The 17,043-nt window shown below is 46.1% G+C and overlaps 1 protein-coding gene across 3 annotated transcripts in view; it reads right to left on the reverse strand.

The window, feature by feature from the left end:
• The window catches only part of robo4 (roundabout, axon guidance receptor, homolog 4 (Drosophila)), a 134,711-nt gene that overhangs the window by 94,919 nt on the left and 22,749 nt on the right, over nucleotides 1-17,043 (reverse strand). The gene's annotated exons all lie outside the window — the stretch shown is intronic.

Below are 17,043 nucleotides of genomic sequence, written 5' to 3' on the forward strand. Positions count from 1 at the left end.
ATGACTCTATGACCACGGGGGCCGTCTGTATGCAGTTTGTACGTTCTCCCTGTGGCCACGTGGGTTTTCTCCAGGTGCCCCGATTTCCTCCCACACTCCAAAGACACACAGGTTTGTAGGGTAATCGGCTTCGGTTGATATAAACCTGTCCTTAATGTGTTTAGGATAGTGCTAGTGTACAGGGTGATCGCTGGTCGGCACGGATCCGGTGGGCCGAAGGGCCTGTTTCTGCCGTGCATCTGTAAAGTCTGAAGGCAGCAAATACAGGCTTGCTGACAACATCCAAAATCGCACCATTTTATTTTAAATAGATGCCCACTTTGGTTGCCTGATGGATCTTGGGTCTCTAGAATTAAGAGGTAGACACAAAATGCTGGAGTAACTCAGCGAGTCAGGCTGCATCTCAGGAGAGAAGGAATGGGTAATATTTCGGGTCAAGACCCTTCTTCAGTCTGAATTAATCCGCACTTTTCCACACTCCCTGCACAATTTCACATCAGTGGCTGTTCTTCATGGATGATCCTCCACAACAGGGGCTGCTGATTCCATTGGAGGGCATATGAACAGCAGTGAGAAACTCTGTCCACACACAATGACCAGTGACCATGCAGACACAAGGGAAGACACAAAGTGCTGGAGTAACTCAGCGGGTCAGGCAGCATCTCTGGAGAAGATGAATAAATGATGTTTCAGGTCGGGACCCTTCTTCAGATGTTACTCCAACACTTTGTGCCTTGGCAGGTAATAGGTTGATACAGGTGAAGGGGGGGGTTGCTAGGCCAATGGTTGGACAAAGGCCAGCGATGAAAACACAGAAACTCATAGTCGTAGAGTCATACAGCCCTTCAGCCCAACTTGCCCACATGTCACAGCTACATTAGCCCCACCTGCCTGTGTTTGACCCATATCCCTCTAAACCTGTCCGATCCATGTACCTGTCTAAATGTTTATTAAATCTTCGGTGAAAGTGTGAGACAAAAATCCTCATGAACACCTTCCAACAGAGAGCTGCAAGGTAATGATCGGGAACTGCAATACTGGCCAATCTGCTTCTCCCTGTACTTTGGGCGCTGAAGCCAATTCCTCCACCCGTGTACCTAATCCAACCCAACATAGCCTTAGACTGCAGTGCAAACTTGACATTGCATCTTACTTATTTGGTGTAATGATTGATATGGTTCTTTCATATGGGAGTACTCATGGATAAGACTGACCATTGGAAGGAGGCAGTACGACACACACAGGGTGACATCCCTCATCCCCATGGGCAAGACATTTTCCCCGTAAACCCAGCAGGTGAGAGAAATATAGAGAGTTTGTAGATGAATTGGTTTCAGTAAAACTTGTAAATTGTCCCCAGTGTCTAGTGTCCCCAGAGTACGAGTTTGTGCTGCACCCCTTGCAGTTTACGAGGTGATCGCTGTTCGGCGTGGACTCTAAGGGTCAAAGGGCCTGTTTCTGTGCTGAACCGTTCAAAGTCTAAAGTCTAAATTACCTCTGCAGAAATTATACACGGGCAATTTGCTTTACTTGAGTAAAGCACCTGTCAACACAAATACAACTCTCTCACCAGACTCAATTTCCCCATTTGCCTGTGTACACCCTGATTGATTTTGAGGGATTGACTGACTATTATAACGTGTTGAGTACACAGGAGAGAGTGAGGCCTGCTTTCACACACAATAATGTTCCTGTACAAGTCTTTGCTCAGATACAAAGGTGAAAAAATATCCGCAGGTCCCCCCCGATTCAGCTGTACAAACAGGAAGCTTTCTTTTAATAATAGACCGTGCACATGGGCGGCTTATTGTTCCAACAAAACGCAAGCCCACGTCACAATACTCTCTATTCAGAGTTCCTGTCTGACTCATTGGAATGTCACGCAACAGTGGAATCTATTGGACTCGTTCGATCAACAAAATGCTCGATCCGTTCCACTAACCAGTTTATTTTAGAGATAAGAACTTGTCAGTTTCAAAATGCGTTATCTGACTGTAAGTTCAGTCATTTTAAATCTTTATTAGACAATTATCCACAAAATAACTAATGGAAACTTCCTACTTGTGCATATAATCCCAAATAACTGTCATGCATCTCCAGAGAGTAAGGCGTGGAGCCCCAATAAATAGTCTGAGTCTGAAGCACGGTCCCAACCCTAAACATCATCTAGCCATGTTCTCCAGAGATGCTGCCTGACCCATTGAGCTACAACAGCACTCTGTGTCCTCCCTACAACAAGGCAGCTCAGTGAAATGGCCGCACCCCATTAGCAGTATCTTTCAGATCACGTTGCAGGATGTGGACACCATATTTTAGGGGTCATACAGCATGGAAACAGCCCATCGACCCAACTTATCCATGCCAACATAGATGCCCCATATCCAGTAGACTTACCTGCCTGCGTTTGGCCTATATCCTTCTAACTTCCCCAATCCATGTACCTGCCCAAATATCCATTAAATGTTGTTATAGTGCATGCCTTAACTGCCTCCTCCAGCAGCTCATTCCCTATACCCAGCACCCTTCGTGTCACCCTAATAGGGTTTGATCAATGCTATGCCGTAGTGCATAGGAATCTGTGACTTGGAACAGCTCAGTGGTTCACCGGTAGAGTCACCACCTCGCTGAATGAGACTGACCATTGGAAGCAGGATGTAAGACACATCACAGAATGACATCCCTCGTTCACATGGGCATGTAGTTTCTGGACAGACCTGGGTCAAATCCTGACTTCATGAGCTATCTGTGTATGTGGAGTTTGTACTTTCCCCTTGACCGCATGGATTTTTTGCTCCAAGTGCTCTGGTTTCTATCCCCATCCCAAACACATTCAAATTAGTAATTTAATTGACCATAGTAAATTGCCTCTTGTATGTGCGCGAGTGGTAGAATCTTGGGGTAGTTGATGCAAAAGTGGAAAGAATTTAAAATAAAGGGGCTTCATGTAGGATTTTGTGTAAATGGGTGGTTGATGGTCAGCATAGATTCAGTGGGCCGAAGGGCCTGTTTCCCCTGCCTTTTCTCTGTGTGACTCAATGAATTACCTCAGCAAGGCCAGCTGAGAGAGAAACACTCATGAGAAAAAACAGCGACATTTAGGAATCTCAATATGAAATTCACTCTTCACTTCAAAACACAATTTAGAGCCATGAAATGTATAATGAGGGTAAATGTGGTAACACAAACAAATCACACTCTTCCATCAATTCCATGAGCTCAATGACCAGGTAATCATTTTTGATGATGTCAACTGAAGTCAAAATGTTAGTTAACATGCTACACTATTCTTCAAGACAGTGCCTTGGAATCATTGCTATCCAACTACTAAAGATGTTAGAGAGAGTTATGTAGTGTGGAGAGAATAAAATATGATTGATAGTTGTGCAGACTCAATGGGCTGAAGGGCCTGTTTCAATGCCCTTCTATGGTTCTCTGACCTAACTCTAATGATAGAGTTGCTGCTTTACAGCGAATGCAGCGCCGGAGACTCAGGTTCAATCCTGACTACGGATGCTGCACTGTAAGGAGTTTGTACGTTCTCCCCGTGAGCTGCGTGGGTTTTCTCCGAGATCTTCGGTTTCCCCCACACTCCAAAGACGTACAGGTATGTAGGTTAATTGGCTGGGTAAATGTAAAAATTGTCCCTAGTGGGTGTAGGATAGTGTTAATGTACGGGGATCACTGGGCGGCACGGACTTGGAGGGCCGAAAAGGCCTGTTTCCGGCTGTATATATATGATGATGATGATGATAGGTCAAAGATAGACACAAAGTCAGCGTGTCAGGCAGCATCTCTCGAGAAAAAGGATGTGCGACGTTTCGGGTCGGAACCCTTCTTCAGATTGAAAGTAGGGTCCCCACCCGAAACATCACCCAGCCTTTTTCTCCAGAGATGCTGACTGACCCATTGAGTTACTCCACAACATTGTGGCTTCCTTTGGTATCAACCAGCATCTGCAGTTCCTTCCAACACATGTAACATGATAGCCAATGCTTCCTGACCAACACATTGGAAGTTTTGGATGCTTAATAGGCATGTGAGAAATAGGCATTATATGGTCAAATTGCTGGAATAAATTATGTTGAGCAATAAGATTGAGTTATGCACAGGATGCCCGTACATTTTTTCCCACGCCAGTTAAGGCAGATTATGCAGAAGCATGTTAATTAGAGTGCAGGTGAATGCGTTTCCATTCTCTTCACTTCCATTGGAACATATTGTCAACAGATTGGAATTTCCTATTGCTGACCAAGCCTCACACCCTGCGCAGATGCCAGACAACACTTCCCTCTTTATCAAGGTCTCCGACATGAAAGCTTTTCCAATGCACAGGAAGCCTCTCATTGTAAGGGCTGAGCTATTTCTACTGTTGACAGGAAGCTGAAACGTGCTAGTATGGAGCTGTTGCTCGACTTTGGAAACGCTCAGTAAAAACATCAGCAGCATGAAGCTGGATGCCAGGATGTCCGTCTTTTATTCTGCGGGAGGTCTGGACGAGTTGTGTTTGTGATAAAGTATTGTTGCTGGTGCCTTTGTAAGTGAGACATGTAGGCTGGTGCCTCCCCTCTCCAGCATCTCAAGACAAGAAGTTATTAATAGTATTTGTACAACAGATGAACATAATTGTGTTCCAAGAACGACTGTGTATGGAAAGAGTTGCCAGAGGAGGTAGTTGAGGCAGGTACTATCGCAATGTCTAAGAATCATTTAGACAAGTACATGGATAGGACAGGTTTCTTGCCTTAGAGGGAGTACAGAGAAGGTTCACCAGATTGATCCCTGGGATGGCAGGACTTTCATATGAAGAAAGACTGGATAGACTATCATATCATATCATATATATACAGCCGGAAACAGGCCTTTTCGGCCCACCAATTCCGTGCCGCCCAGCAATCCCCGCACATTAACACTATCCTACACCCACTAGGGACAATTTTTACCTTTACCCAGCCAATTAACCTACATACCTGTACGTCTTTGGAGTGTGGGAGGAAACCGAAGATCTCAGAGAAAACCCACGCAGGTCACGGGGAGAACGTACAAACTCCTTACAGTGCAGCACCCGTAGTCAGGATCGAACCTGAGTCTCCGGCGCTGCATTCGCTGTAAAGCAGCAACTCTACCGCTGCGCTACCGTGCTGCCCAGACTAGGCTTATACTCGCTGGAATTTAGAAGACTGAGGGGGGATCTTATAGAAACATATAAAATTCTTAGAGGGTTGGAGAGGCTAGATGCGGGAAGATTGTTCCCGATGTTGGGGAAGTCCAGAACCAGGGGTCACAGCTTAAGGATAAGGGGGAAGTCTTTTAGGACCGAGATGAGAAAACATTTCTTCACACAGAGAGTGGTGAGTCTGTGGAATTCTCTGCCACAGAAGGTAGTTGAGGCCAGTTCATTGGCTATATTTAAGAGGGAGTTAGATGTGGCCCTTGTGGCTAAAGGGATCAGGGGGTATGGAGAGAAGGCAGGTACAGGATACTGAGCTGGATGATCAGCCATGATCATATTGAATGGTGGTGCAGGCTCAAAGGGCCGAATGGCCTACTCCTGCACCTATTTTCTATGTTTCTATGTTTCTATGTTTAAAAGGATATGGACCAAACGCAGACTGGTGCGACTATGTAGATGGGACATGTCGGCCGGTGTGGGAAAGTTGGGCTGAAGATCCTGTTTCCACACTGTAAGGCTCCATGACTCTAACCATCAAGTGGGGAAGTATTAGTGCCCCTCACTATTTTAGTTTGGAGATGCAGCATGGAATCAGGCCCTTCGGCCGACTGAGTCCATGCCGACCGTCGATCGCCCATCCACACTAGTTCCTAGTTGTCCCACTTTCCTACTCCCTACACACTAGGGGCAATTTGAAGAAGCTGATTAACCTATGAACATGCATGCATGCATTGCGGATACGGGAGGAAGCTGAAGCACCCACGCAGTCACAGGGAGAACATTCAAACTCCACAGAGACAGCACCCGAGGTCAGGATTGAACCTGGGTCTCTGGCGCTACAAGGCCACAGCACAACAGTCCGGGAGCAGAGCAAGGACGCCCGTTGGCTGAGCAGTAAAGTAAGTGCTAATCACAGTTGAACAGGCAGTTTAAAAAGAGCGCCAAAAGGAAGTAGTAGTCAATTTGAAAAGTCCGGGAGCAGAGCAAGGACGCCCGTTGGCTGAGCAGTAAAGTAAGTGCTAATCACAGTTGAACAGGCAGTTTAAAAAGAGCGCCAAAAGGAAGTAGTAGTCAATTTGAAAAGTCCGGGAGCAGAGCAAGGACGCCCGTTGGCTGAGCAGTAAAGTAAGTGCTAATCACAGTTGAACAGGCAGTTTAAAAAGAGCGCCAAAAGGAAGTAGTAGTCAATTTGAAAAGTCCGGGAGCAGAGCAAGGACGCCCGTTGGCTGAGCAGTAAAGTAAGTGCTAATCACAGTTCAACAGGCAGTTTAAAAAGAGCGCCAAAAGGAAGTAGTAGTCAATTTGAAAAGTCCGGGAGCAGAGCAAGGACGCCCGTTGGCTGAGCAGTAAAGTAAGTGCTAATCACAGTTGAACAGGCAGTTTAAAAAGAGCGCCAAAAGGAAGTAGTAGTCAATTTGAAAAGTCCGGGAGCAGAGCAAGGACGCCCGTTGGCTGAGCAGTAAAGTAAGTGCTAATCACAGTTCAACAGGCAGTTTAAGTGAGAAGTCAGGTAAATTGGACAATCAGGCAATTTAAATTGGTGATATAAGCAAGGCTCACAAAAGGGTGCAGCCCTGTTCAGGTGCAGACCAGTGAGGGAAGTGCCCAGTGAGAAAAGTGCGAGTCTTCGGCGAGGAGGCTGAGGTGAGGAGGATACCATTGTTTTAAGCCAGAGCTGGTTATAGGCACAAGGTGATGGCGGAAAAGTTGGTGCGGTGTGTTTCCTGCAGGATGTGGGAAGACAGGGACGTCGCTGGAGCTTCTGGGAGCTACACCTGCAAGAACTGTGTCCAGGTGCAGCTCCTGAAGGGACGTGTGGTGGAGTTGGAGAGGCAGTTGGATGACCTCAGGGCCATCCGGGAATGCGAGAGTTTCCTCGACAGGACCTATTGTGAGGCTGTCACGCCAACGGTCCAGGTCGAGCGAAGGTGGGAGACTGTTTCCGGGGGGAGTGGACGTGGACTACAGGAGACCCCAGTGGCTGTGCCTATTGCAAATAGGTATACCCTCTTGGGAACTGTCGGGGCAGAAGACGTTTCCAGTCCGAGTGGCGGACCTGTTGGCAAGGATACACGACAAGGGAGACCGAAGTCTGGAAGAGCCGTAGTGGTCGGTGACTCCATAGTCCGAGGGACGGATAGAAGATTCTGTGGCAGCAGGAGGGACTTGAGGATGGTCTGTTGCCTCCCTGGTGCCAGGGTTCAACACATCACAGACCGGCTTCAGAAAATCCTAGCGAGGGAAGGCGATCAACCTGAAGTCGTTGTGCACGTGGGCACGAATGACGTCGGGCGGAAGAGGAAGGAGGTGCTACAGCGGGAGTTTAGAGAGTTGGGAAAAACGCTGAGAAGTAGGACGTCGAAGGTAGTTATCTCTGGACTGCTACCGGTACCTCGTGCTGGTGAGGCCAGGAACAGAGAGATAGAGGGTATGAATTTATGGCTGAGGGACTGGTGCAGAGAGCAGGGATTTAGATTTCTGGACCACTGGGATCTCTTCTGGGCTAGGGGTGACTTGTACAAAAGGGACGGGTTGCATCTTAACAGCAGGGGGACAAACATTCTGGCAGGCAGGTTTGCTAGTGTGACACCTGTGGCTTTAAACTAAGTAGTGGGGGGGAGGGGTTAACAAATTGTGAATATGAAGATGAGGTAAAAGGGAATACAGGAGATATTGCAAAAGACTCTCGGAAGAATGGGAACAGAAGTTCTAGAGCGGAAAAGAAATTAAGGGCAGGGCCAATTGTGAACGATGTGAGAGGGGAGGTAAATACAGAAGTTAAAGTGTTGTACTTAAATGCGCGTAGTATAAAAAATAAAGTGGATGAGCTTGAGGCTCAGTTAGTCATGGGCAAGTATGATGTTGTAGGGATCACTGAGACATGGCTACAAGAGGACCAGGGCTGGGAACTGAATATTCAGGGGTACACAACGTATAGAAAAGACAGACAGGTGGGCAGAGGGGGTGGGGTTGCTCTGATGGTAAGGAATGATATTCATTCCCTTGCAAGGGGTGACATAGAATCAGGAGATGTTGAATCAGTATGGATAGAAATGAGAAATTGTAAGGGTAAAAAGACCCTAATGGGAGTTATCTATAGGCCCCCAAACAGTAGCCTCGACTTAGGGTGCAAGTTAAATCAGGAGATAAAATTGGCGTGTCAAAAATGTAATGCTACGGTGGTTATGGGAGATTTCAACATGCAGGTAGACTGGGAAAATCAGGTTGGAAATGGACCCCAGGAAAGAGAGTTTGTAGAGTGCCTTCGAGATGGATTCTTAGAACAGCTTGTACTGGAGCCTACCAGGGAGAAGGCAATTCTGGATTTAGTGTTGTGTAATGATCCTGATCTGATAAGGGGACTAGAGGTAAAAGAGCCATTAGGAGGCAGTGATCACAACATGATAAGTTTTACTCTGCAAATGGAAAGGCAGAAGGGAAAATCGGAAGTGTCGGTATTGCAGTATAGCAAAGGGGATTACAGAGGCATGAGGCGGGAGCTGGCCAAAATTGATTGGAAGGAGGCCCTAGCAGGGAAGACGGTAGAACAGCAATGGCAGGTATTCCTGGGAATAATGCAGAGGTTGCAGGATCAATTTATTCCAAAGAGGTGGAAAGACTCTAAGGGGAGTAAGAGACACCTGTGGCTGACAAGGGAAGTCAGGGACAGCATAAAAATTAAGGAGAGGAAGTATAACATAGCAAAGAAGAGTGGGAAGACAGAGGATTGGGACTCTTTTAAAGAGCAACAAAAGTTAACTACAAAGGCAATACGAGGAGAAAAGATGAGGTACGAGGGTAAACTAGCCAATAATATAAAGGAGGATAGCAAAAGTTTTTTTAGGTACGTGAAGAGGAAAAAAATAGTCAAGGCAAATGTGGGTCCCTTGAAGACAGAAGCAGGGGAATTTATTATGGGGAACAAAGAAATGGCAGACGAGTTAAACCGTTACTTTGGATCTGTCTTCACTGAGGAAGATACACACAATCTCCCAAATGTTCTAGGGGCTGGAGAACCTAGGGTGATGGAGGAACTGAAGGAAATCCACATTAGGCAGGAAATGGTTTTGGGTAGACTGATGGGACTGAAGGCTGATAAATCCCCAGGGCCTGATGGTCTGCATCCCAGAGTACTTAAGGAGGTGGCTCTAGAAATAGTGGAAGCATTGGAGATCATTTTTCAATGTTCTATAGATTCAGGATCAGTTCCTGTGGATTGGAGAATAGCAAATGTTATCCCACTTTTTAAGAAAGGAGGGAGAGAGAAAACGGGTAATTATAGACCAGTTAGTCTGACATCAGTGGTGGGGAAAATGCTGGAGTCAATTATAAAAGACGAAATTGCTGAGCATTTGGATAGCAGTAACGGGATCGTTCCGAGTCAGCATGGATTTACGAAGGGGAAATCATGCTTGACAAATCTACTGGAATTTTTTGAGGATGTAACTAGGAAAATTGACAAGGGAGAGTCAGTGGATGTGGTGTACCTCGACTTTCAGAAAGCCTTCGACAAGGTCCCACATAGGAGATTAGTGGGCAAAATTAGGGCACATGGTATTGGGGGTAGGGTACTGACATGGATAGAAAATTGGTTAACAGACAGAAAGCAAAGAGTGGGGATAAATGGGTCCCTTTCGGAATGGCAGGCAGTGACCAGTGGGGTACCGCAAGGTTCGGTGCTGGGACCCCAGCTATTTACGATATACATTAATGACTTAGACGAAGGGATTAAAAGTACCATTAGCAAATTTGCAGATGATACTAAGTTGGGGGGTAGTGTGAATTGTGAGGAAGATGCAATAAGGCTGCAGGGTGACCTGGACAGGTTGTGTGAGTGGGCGGATACATGGCAGATGCAGTTTAATGTGGATAAGTGTGAGGTTATTCACTTTGGAAGTAAGAATAGAAAGGCAGATTATTATCTGAATGGTGTCAAGTTAGGAGGAGGGGGGGTTCAACGAGATCTGGGTGTCCTAGTGCATCAGTCAATGAAAGGAAGCATGCAGGTTCAGCAGGCAGTGAAGAAAGCCAATGGAATGTTGGCCTTCGTAACAAGAGGAGTTGAGTATAGGAGCAAAGAGGTCCTTCTACAGTTGTACCGGGCCCTGGTGAGACCGCACCTGGAGTACTGTGTGCAGTTTTGGTCTCCAAATTTGAGGAAGGATATTCTTGCTATGGAGGGCGTGCAGCGTAGGTTCACTAGATTAATTCCCGGAATGGCGGGACTGTCGTATGTTGAAAGGCTGGAGCGATTGGGCTTGTATACACTGGAATTTAGAAGGATGAGGGGGGATCTTATTGAAACATATAAGATAATTAGGGGATTGGACACATTAGAGGCAGATAACATGTTCCCAATGTTGGGGGAGTCCAGAACAAGGGGCCACAGTTTGAGAATAAGGGGTAGGCCATTTAGAACGGAGATGAGGAAGAACTTTTTCAGTCAGAGGGTGGTGAAGGTGTGGAATTCTCTGCCTCAGAAGGCAGTGGAGGCCAGTTCGTTGGATGCTTTCAAGAGAGAGCTGGATAGAGCTCTTAAGGATAGCGGAGTGAGGGGGTATGGGGAGAAGGCAGGAACGGGGTACTGATTGATAGTGATCAGCCATGATCGCATTGAATGGCGGTGCTGGCTCGAAGGGCTGAATGGCCTACTCCTGCACCTATTGTCTATTGTCTATTGTCTATTGTCTATATGCCACTGTGTCGAGCTGCGAAGGAGTGAAAAGCAGGAATTGTATTCGGGACATAGAGTCACACAACGTGAACACAGGCCCTTCGGCTGAACTTGCCCACACCAACCAACATGTCCCAGCTACACTAGTCCCGCCTGCCTATCCTTGGTCCTTAACCCTCTAAACCTGTCCTATCCATGTACCTGTCCAAATGACTCTTAAACGTTATGGAAGTACCAACCTCAACTATCTCCTCAAGCAGCTCGTTCCATATATCCACCACCCTTTGTGTAAAAAAGTTACCCCTCAGATTCCTATTAAATCTTTCCCCCCCTCACCTAAACCTATGTCCTTTGGTTCTCGATTCCCCTGCTCTGGGCAAAAGATTCTGTGCATTTATCCTGTTTTCCTCTTATGAAATATTTATGCTTATTAAATGGGTATATCAAGCACCAAAAGCTGTCTGGGCATGTTTTGAAATGTTTGTACCATTTCCAGAATGCCCTACTGGTTAGGAAACTGTTCAGAGCACTCCTTATCATTATTCACCTTGAGTCTGGGTCATATTCCCCCATTAAATGATATACGGGATGGCATTATTTGTTTTTTTTCACAGTTGCTAAAGCTCGAGGTCAGGAACCACACACCAAGGCATTGATTTTTATCATTTTATCACCATGGGGTGTTCCACATTGATCTGCTCCAGCTGTCCTTTTACTTCGAGCAAAAGCACCAAGAGAGACAGCAGCGTACTCTACTGAAGGTTGTTGCCACCAGTTGCCTCACAGATCTCCTAGGCTTGGATCCATGCTTTGAGGGAGTGGTTAGCGAGGGTGGGGGTTGGGCTCCAAGCACACGATTTAGTTCATCCCCCAATTTCCAGCCCCCCATCCCCACTTTCTCCACCTCCTTGGCAGTCACACAAAGAGCCACAGACGACTCTCTCTAATTGCACTCACCCACTTCCCAGCCAGCAGCAAATGAATGAAGATAGACACAAAAAGCTGCAGTAACTCAGTGGGACAGGCAGCATTTCTGGGGAGAAGGAGTGGGTGGCATTTCGGGGCAAGACCCTTCTTTAGACTAGTCAGAGAAAAGGGAAACGAGAGATATAGACAGTGATGTAGAGAGATATAGAAGAATGAATGAAAGGTGCGCAAAAAAATAACAATGATAAAGGAAACAGGCCATTGTTAGGTTCTTTGTTGAGTGAAAACGAGAAGGTACTCCGGCCTTTTGTGTCTATCTTTGGTTGAGACCAGCATCTGCAGTTCCTTCCTAAGCAAATGATTGAGATGGCTATAGATGGCAAAATCCCCTCTGAGTTACAATCATGAGTAATTGCAAGCAAACTACGCAATAACTATTTCTCAAAGTGGTGCAAGCTTTTATTTTGGTGAGCCGTGATTTGGCATCTTGAAAAATGCAGCACTTTTCTGATGCATCAACAATGGGTGAAATTCAGTTTGGGGACTCGAGATAACTAGTACTGTGCAAGCCATGTTGGTATTGGATTATTATTGTCATGTGCACTGACATACAGTGAAACACTCTGTGTAGGAAAGAACTGTAGATGCTGGTTTAAATCGAAGGTAGACACAAAATGCTGGAGTAACTCAGAGGGTTAGGCAGCGTCTCTGGAGAGAAGGAATGGGTGACGTTTCGGGTCGAGATCCTTCTTCAGACTTTGTTTTGCATGCTATCCTGGCAAATCATACTATACACGTGTACAATTAAACCATACATAATTGCTTCCCCCCCCCCCAAACGTACAGCCCACTACTCAAATCCTTGTTGTGTGTTCACCATCCCCCCCTCTCGACCTTGTGCATCTTTCTGTGGTAAGGAGTCCTCACCACCCAGTGATGTCCCCTTCTCCCGAATCCATCGGTCCTCCTCCGCTTGGACTCCTCCGGACGACCTTCTACCCTCTTTAGACCTTTTCATTTCTAACTACCCGTTGGATATCAACAGTCTGAACTTTTCTCCCTTGCTTATCAACTTAAACCGCACCCCCTCCAAAGGTACAGCCCTCTGCTCGAGTCTGAAGGAGGGTTCCAACTCGAGACGTCACCCATTCTTTTTCTCCAGAGATGCCGCCTGACCCGCTGAGTTACTCCAGGACTTTGTGTCTATATAGTTACCACAGGTCGTGCAAAGAGAAAGTAAAACAGAGTACAGAATATAGTGTTGCAGGCATATATTGGCCCTGGCGACATGCATTCCAGGCATCCCTTACCGAGCTGGAAAGCATTCATCTTTTTTTTTTCTTTAGGGCTCTATTTTTTTTAACTTGTGAACCTTTTTGCTTGGGTTTTTTCTTTATCTTTCTAGGCTAATCACCAAACCGCTGCCACCATGTTGTACTTCATGGTCCGGTATCTGTTATACCTTTGTTATGACTCTGGACGGACCACAAGTACACGTGTTTAAAAGGTTTAAAGGCTGGAGCTTAAATCCAGGCTGTTTATTCCACGGCCACCTGGAACCAGAGTGACCACCAAATCACCTCATTCTCTTATATACACGTTACTACACAGGCAAACAAAATAGACCATGTGATACAACAAAGTAGTCCTTGCAATATCACAACAAGAGGAAATGCAGATAAATAGATAAAACTACAAGATTCACAGCAAGATAGATTGGGAGATTGGGACTACATCCTCTGCTTGTGAGAGGGGGAGAAATATCTTCCTGTCTCCACCTATATCCTTTCTTTGTCCCGCACCCCCTGACATCAGTCTGAAGAAGGGTCTACGACCCGAAACGTCACCAATTCCCTCTCTCCTAGATGCTGCCTGACCTGCTGAGTTACTCCAGCATTTTGTGACACCTCTGCTCGTGAGAGGTCCTTTCCTACAGTCTGATAACAGCAGGGAAAAGTAAGGACATAAGGAAATGCAGACACTGAAATCTGCGGAAGAGGTTGTTCCTGAAGCTGGCAGTCGGTATTCTCGGACTCCACCCGAGTCACTCACAGATAATTCCCAGAACAACGTTCCTTTCTCTATCCGGCAATTGAATCACAAGGTACCACAATAGCTTCACACCACTGTTAACAGACCACAGCTGATTAACGCTTAAAGCTGTTTGTATGGAGCGATCCCAAATTCCGTGATGTCAAGGGAGCCGAATCAACGAGATCACGCTCCCCTATTCATGAGCTGTAAAAGCGCTCATTAGAAAATAAAATCAATAACAGGGCTAATCTTGCATTCTGTGTGAAGTTGGCTTTATTTCAGCCCAGAGGATTAAGAAAACAAACGTTTCTTGTACAAGTGGTCTAGGCACAACATCCTGCATAAGGAAGACAGTTTATTCTTCCCATCAGACAGCTGAAATGCCCCGAAATGAGAAATCCCTGAAGCCACGAAAGCTGGTTGAACAAAATCCAGTCGCAACATCAATAGCATAAATTTAGCTCAAGGGTCTCACGAGACAGAAGGACTCGTCAAAGACTGGGCTACAATACAAAGGTCCAATACTCGTTCCCGTCCATTTCTAGTCAGATTGTTTGTGTGGAGAAAAATGACAGATACAAATGTTGCCCCTTGACTGGTGAGATTAAAAAAATTACACCAAAAGAAAATGACATGGGAACAGAATGGCCACTGAGAGGGAGACGAGATCAGAGACTCGGAGGAGAAAATGTTGGAGTAGGGTGGGGAACGCATTGCAGTTTTTCAGGAGAAAGTTCAGGCATCAAAATAAACTTCCCGACTAAATCCACTTTAATCTTCGCTTTCCAAATGTTCTGTTTGTTGCAGTTGTCCTCTTCCACCAGTGATTCACCCAGGACATAGTGCTCCATCTCAGAGGCAACTCTCTTCTCCAAGTCACAAAAAGACACTTGGACAGGTACATGGATAGGAGATGCTCAGAGAGCCATGGGCCAAACGCAGGCAAATGGGACTAGCTTAGGTGGGACATCTTGGTGGGCAAATACGCGTTGGACCGAAGGGCCTATTTCCATGCTGTATGACGTTGTAACAACTTCAAAGCAGCACTGAGGAAGATAGACACAAAATGCTGCAGTAACTCAGGGGGTAAGGCCAGGGTCAGCCTAACCCATTGAGTTACACCTGCATTTTGTGCCTATCTTTGGTTTCAAACAGCATCTGCAGTTCCTTCCTACACTTTTTGCCTGTAATACTGAGGAAATTTTGAATTGCCTAAGGTGCTTTTTTCAGCAGAGACATTAAACTGAGGCTCAATCTACCTTTTCAAATGATTCCAGGGTATAATTCAAAGAGGACTGTTCTTCCTAACCTTACCAGAGCCCTACAATTAATTTTCAAAAGACAAGCCCAGACAATGATTACCAGTGTGGTTATATGACTGGGTGGGGGGGTCATAACAGTACTAAAGGTCCAACATATGTACAGCCCATACATAGGAACAAATGTTGGGAGAAGGACTGGATGGATTTTCCGGCTGCTATTGGGCCGAAAAGTAGACATCTTCTATCTTGTGGGGACAGGTCGTAGCTGATTCTCCCACTTGTGAACTGTTCAGGTTGCGAACAGTTCTCAGGAAAGGATCCCTGTCGTAACCTGGAGAGAACTTGTACTCAAATATGATCAGGGTGCGGGGGGAAAAATGTGATAAGAACTGGAGGGGTCACTTTCTCCACACAAAGGGTGGTGGGTGTATGGAACGAACTGCCAAAGGACGTAGTTGAGGCTGGCACGATCGCAATGTCTAAGAAACATTTAGATAGGCACGTGTACAGGTAGCTTTAGGGGGATAAGGGCCAAATGCAGGCAGGTGGGAGTAGTGTAGATGGGACATATTGGTCGGTGTGGGAAAGTTGTGCTGAAGGGCCTGTTTCTACGCTGTATGGCTCAATGACTCTACATCGAGGTACCCCGTTACCAGTTTTGATGGCAAATATCCAAATTCAGCACATCCCAGGGACTGAACTTACTTCCCTGCTCCACCCTTATTTCCAAACCTAACCATCAAGGATTACATTTCAATCTAAGTTTAGCTGTTCCCCTGGTTTCTACTGTAATAGCTGTTTACCAGAACAGGAGACAGAATCTGCCTCAGGTTGTGTGCTTGATCACTGCACTCCAAAACGGAACAAAACAACAAGACAGCATTAGAATAAAAATATATTATTGAACTAAGGAAGGCATAATTACAATAAACACTTGTAACTCTAGAACTCATAGTTAAAATTTGACCTCAAAGGGGAAGAGCGGTTACAAAGAGGTTTAATTTCGAAGGCGATAATTACACATACAACATATTGGATGCCACTTCAGTCTGTAGCTGTGGAGATGTACCCGAAACAGATGTTAGTTCCCTTGAGCATACAAACAAAGGAATTTGCCAGTTGCCAAACACTTTAACTCCCCTTCCCATTCCCACACTGACCTTTCTGTCCAAAGCCTCCTTCACTGCCAGACTGAGGCCAAATGCAAATTGGAGGAACAGCACCTCATATTTGGCTTGGGCAGCTTACACCCCAGCGCAATGAATATTGATTTCTCCAACTTCAAGTAACCCCATGCATCCCCTCTCTCTCTCCATCCATCCCCCACCCAAATCGTCGTTCAAGTTTCACTGTCATCTTGTTGAGGTCCACTGACTGCATAACCCGTTATCACCTGTCCCACAGTCAACAATGGATCATTGTGGGCTCCACGTCGAAGGTATCACAAAATGCTGGGGTAACTCAGCAGGTCAGGCAGCATCTAGGAGAGAGGGAATGGGTGACGTTTCGGGTCGAGACCCTTCTTCAGACTCTGAAGAAGGGTCTTGACCTGAAACGGCACCCATTCCTTCTCTCCTAGGTGCTGTCTGACCTGGTGAGTTACTCCAGCATTTTGTCATACCTTCGATTTGTACCAGCATCTGCAGTTATTTTCCTGCACATTGTAGGCTCCACATTATCGTTGCTTTTTGCCGATCTTCCATTCATTTGTCCTAAGCACCGTCTATATCTCTTGTTCCCCCTTTCCTTTGACTCTCAGTCTGAAGAAAGGGTCTCGACCTGAAACGTCTCCCATTCCTTCTCTCCAGAGATGCTCTCCAGAGATGCCGCTCAGTTACTCCAGCTTTTTGTACCTGTCTTCTAATTGCTGTCTCCTTTACTAGTTTGAATTGAGTGCAGCACCTAGCTGGCTTGCAGTGGGTTGGATAAGTGATTTTCTCCGTCTTCTAACCAGTTGGGCTGAAAGGATAACCAAA

Source organism: Rhinoraja longicauda, chromosome 32 (genome assembly GCF_053455715.1).
Source record: "Rhinoraja longicauda isolate Sanriku21f chromosome 32, sRhiLon1.1, whole genome shotgun sequence".
Lineage (NCBI taxonomy): Eukaryota > Metazoa > Chordata > Chondrichthyes > Rajiformes > Arhynchobatidae > Rhinoraja > Rhinoraja longicauda.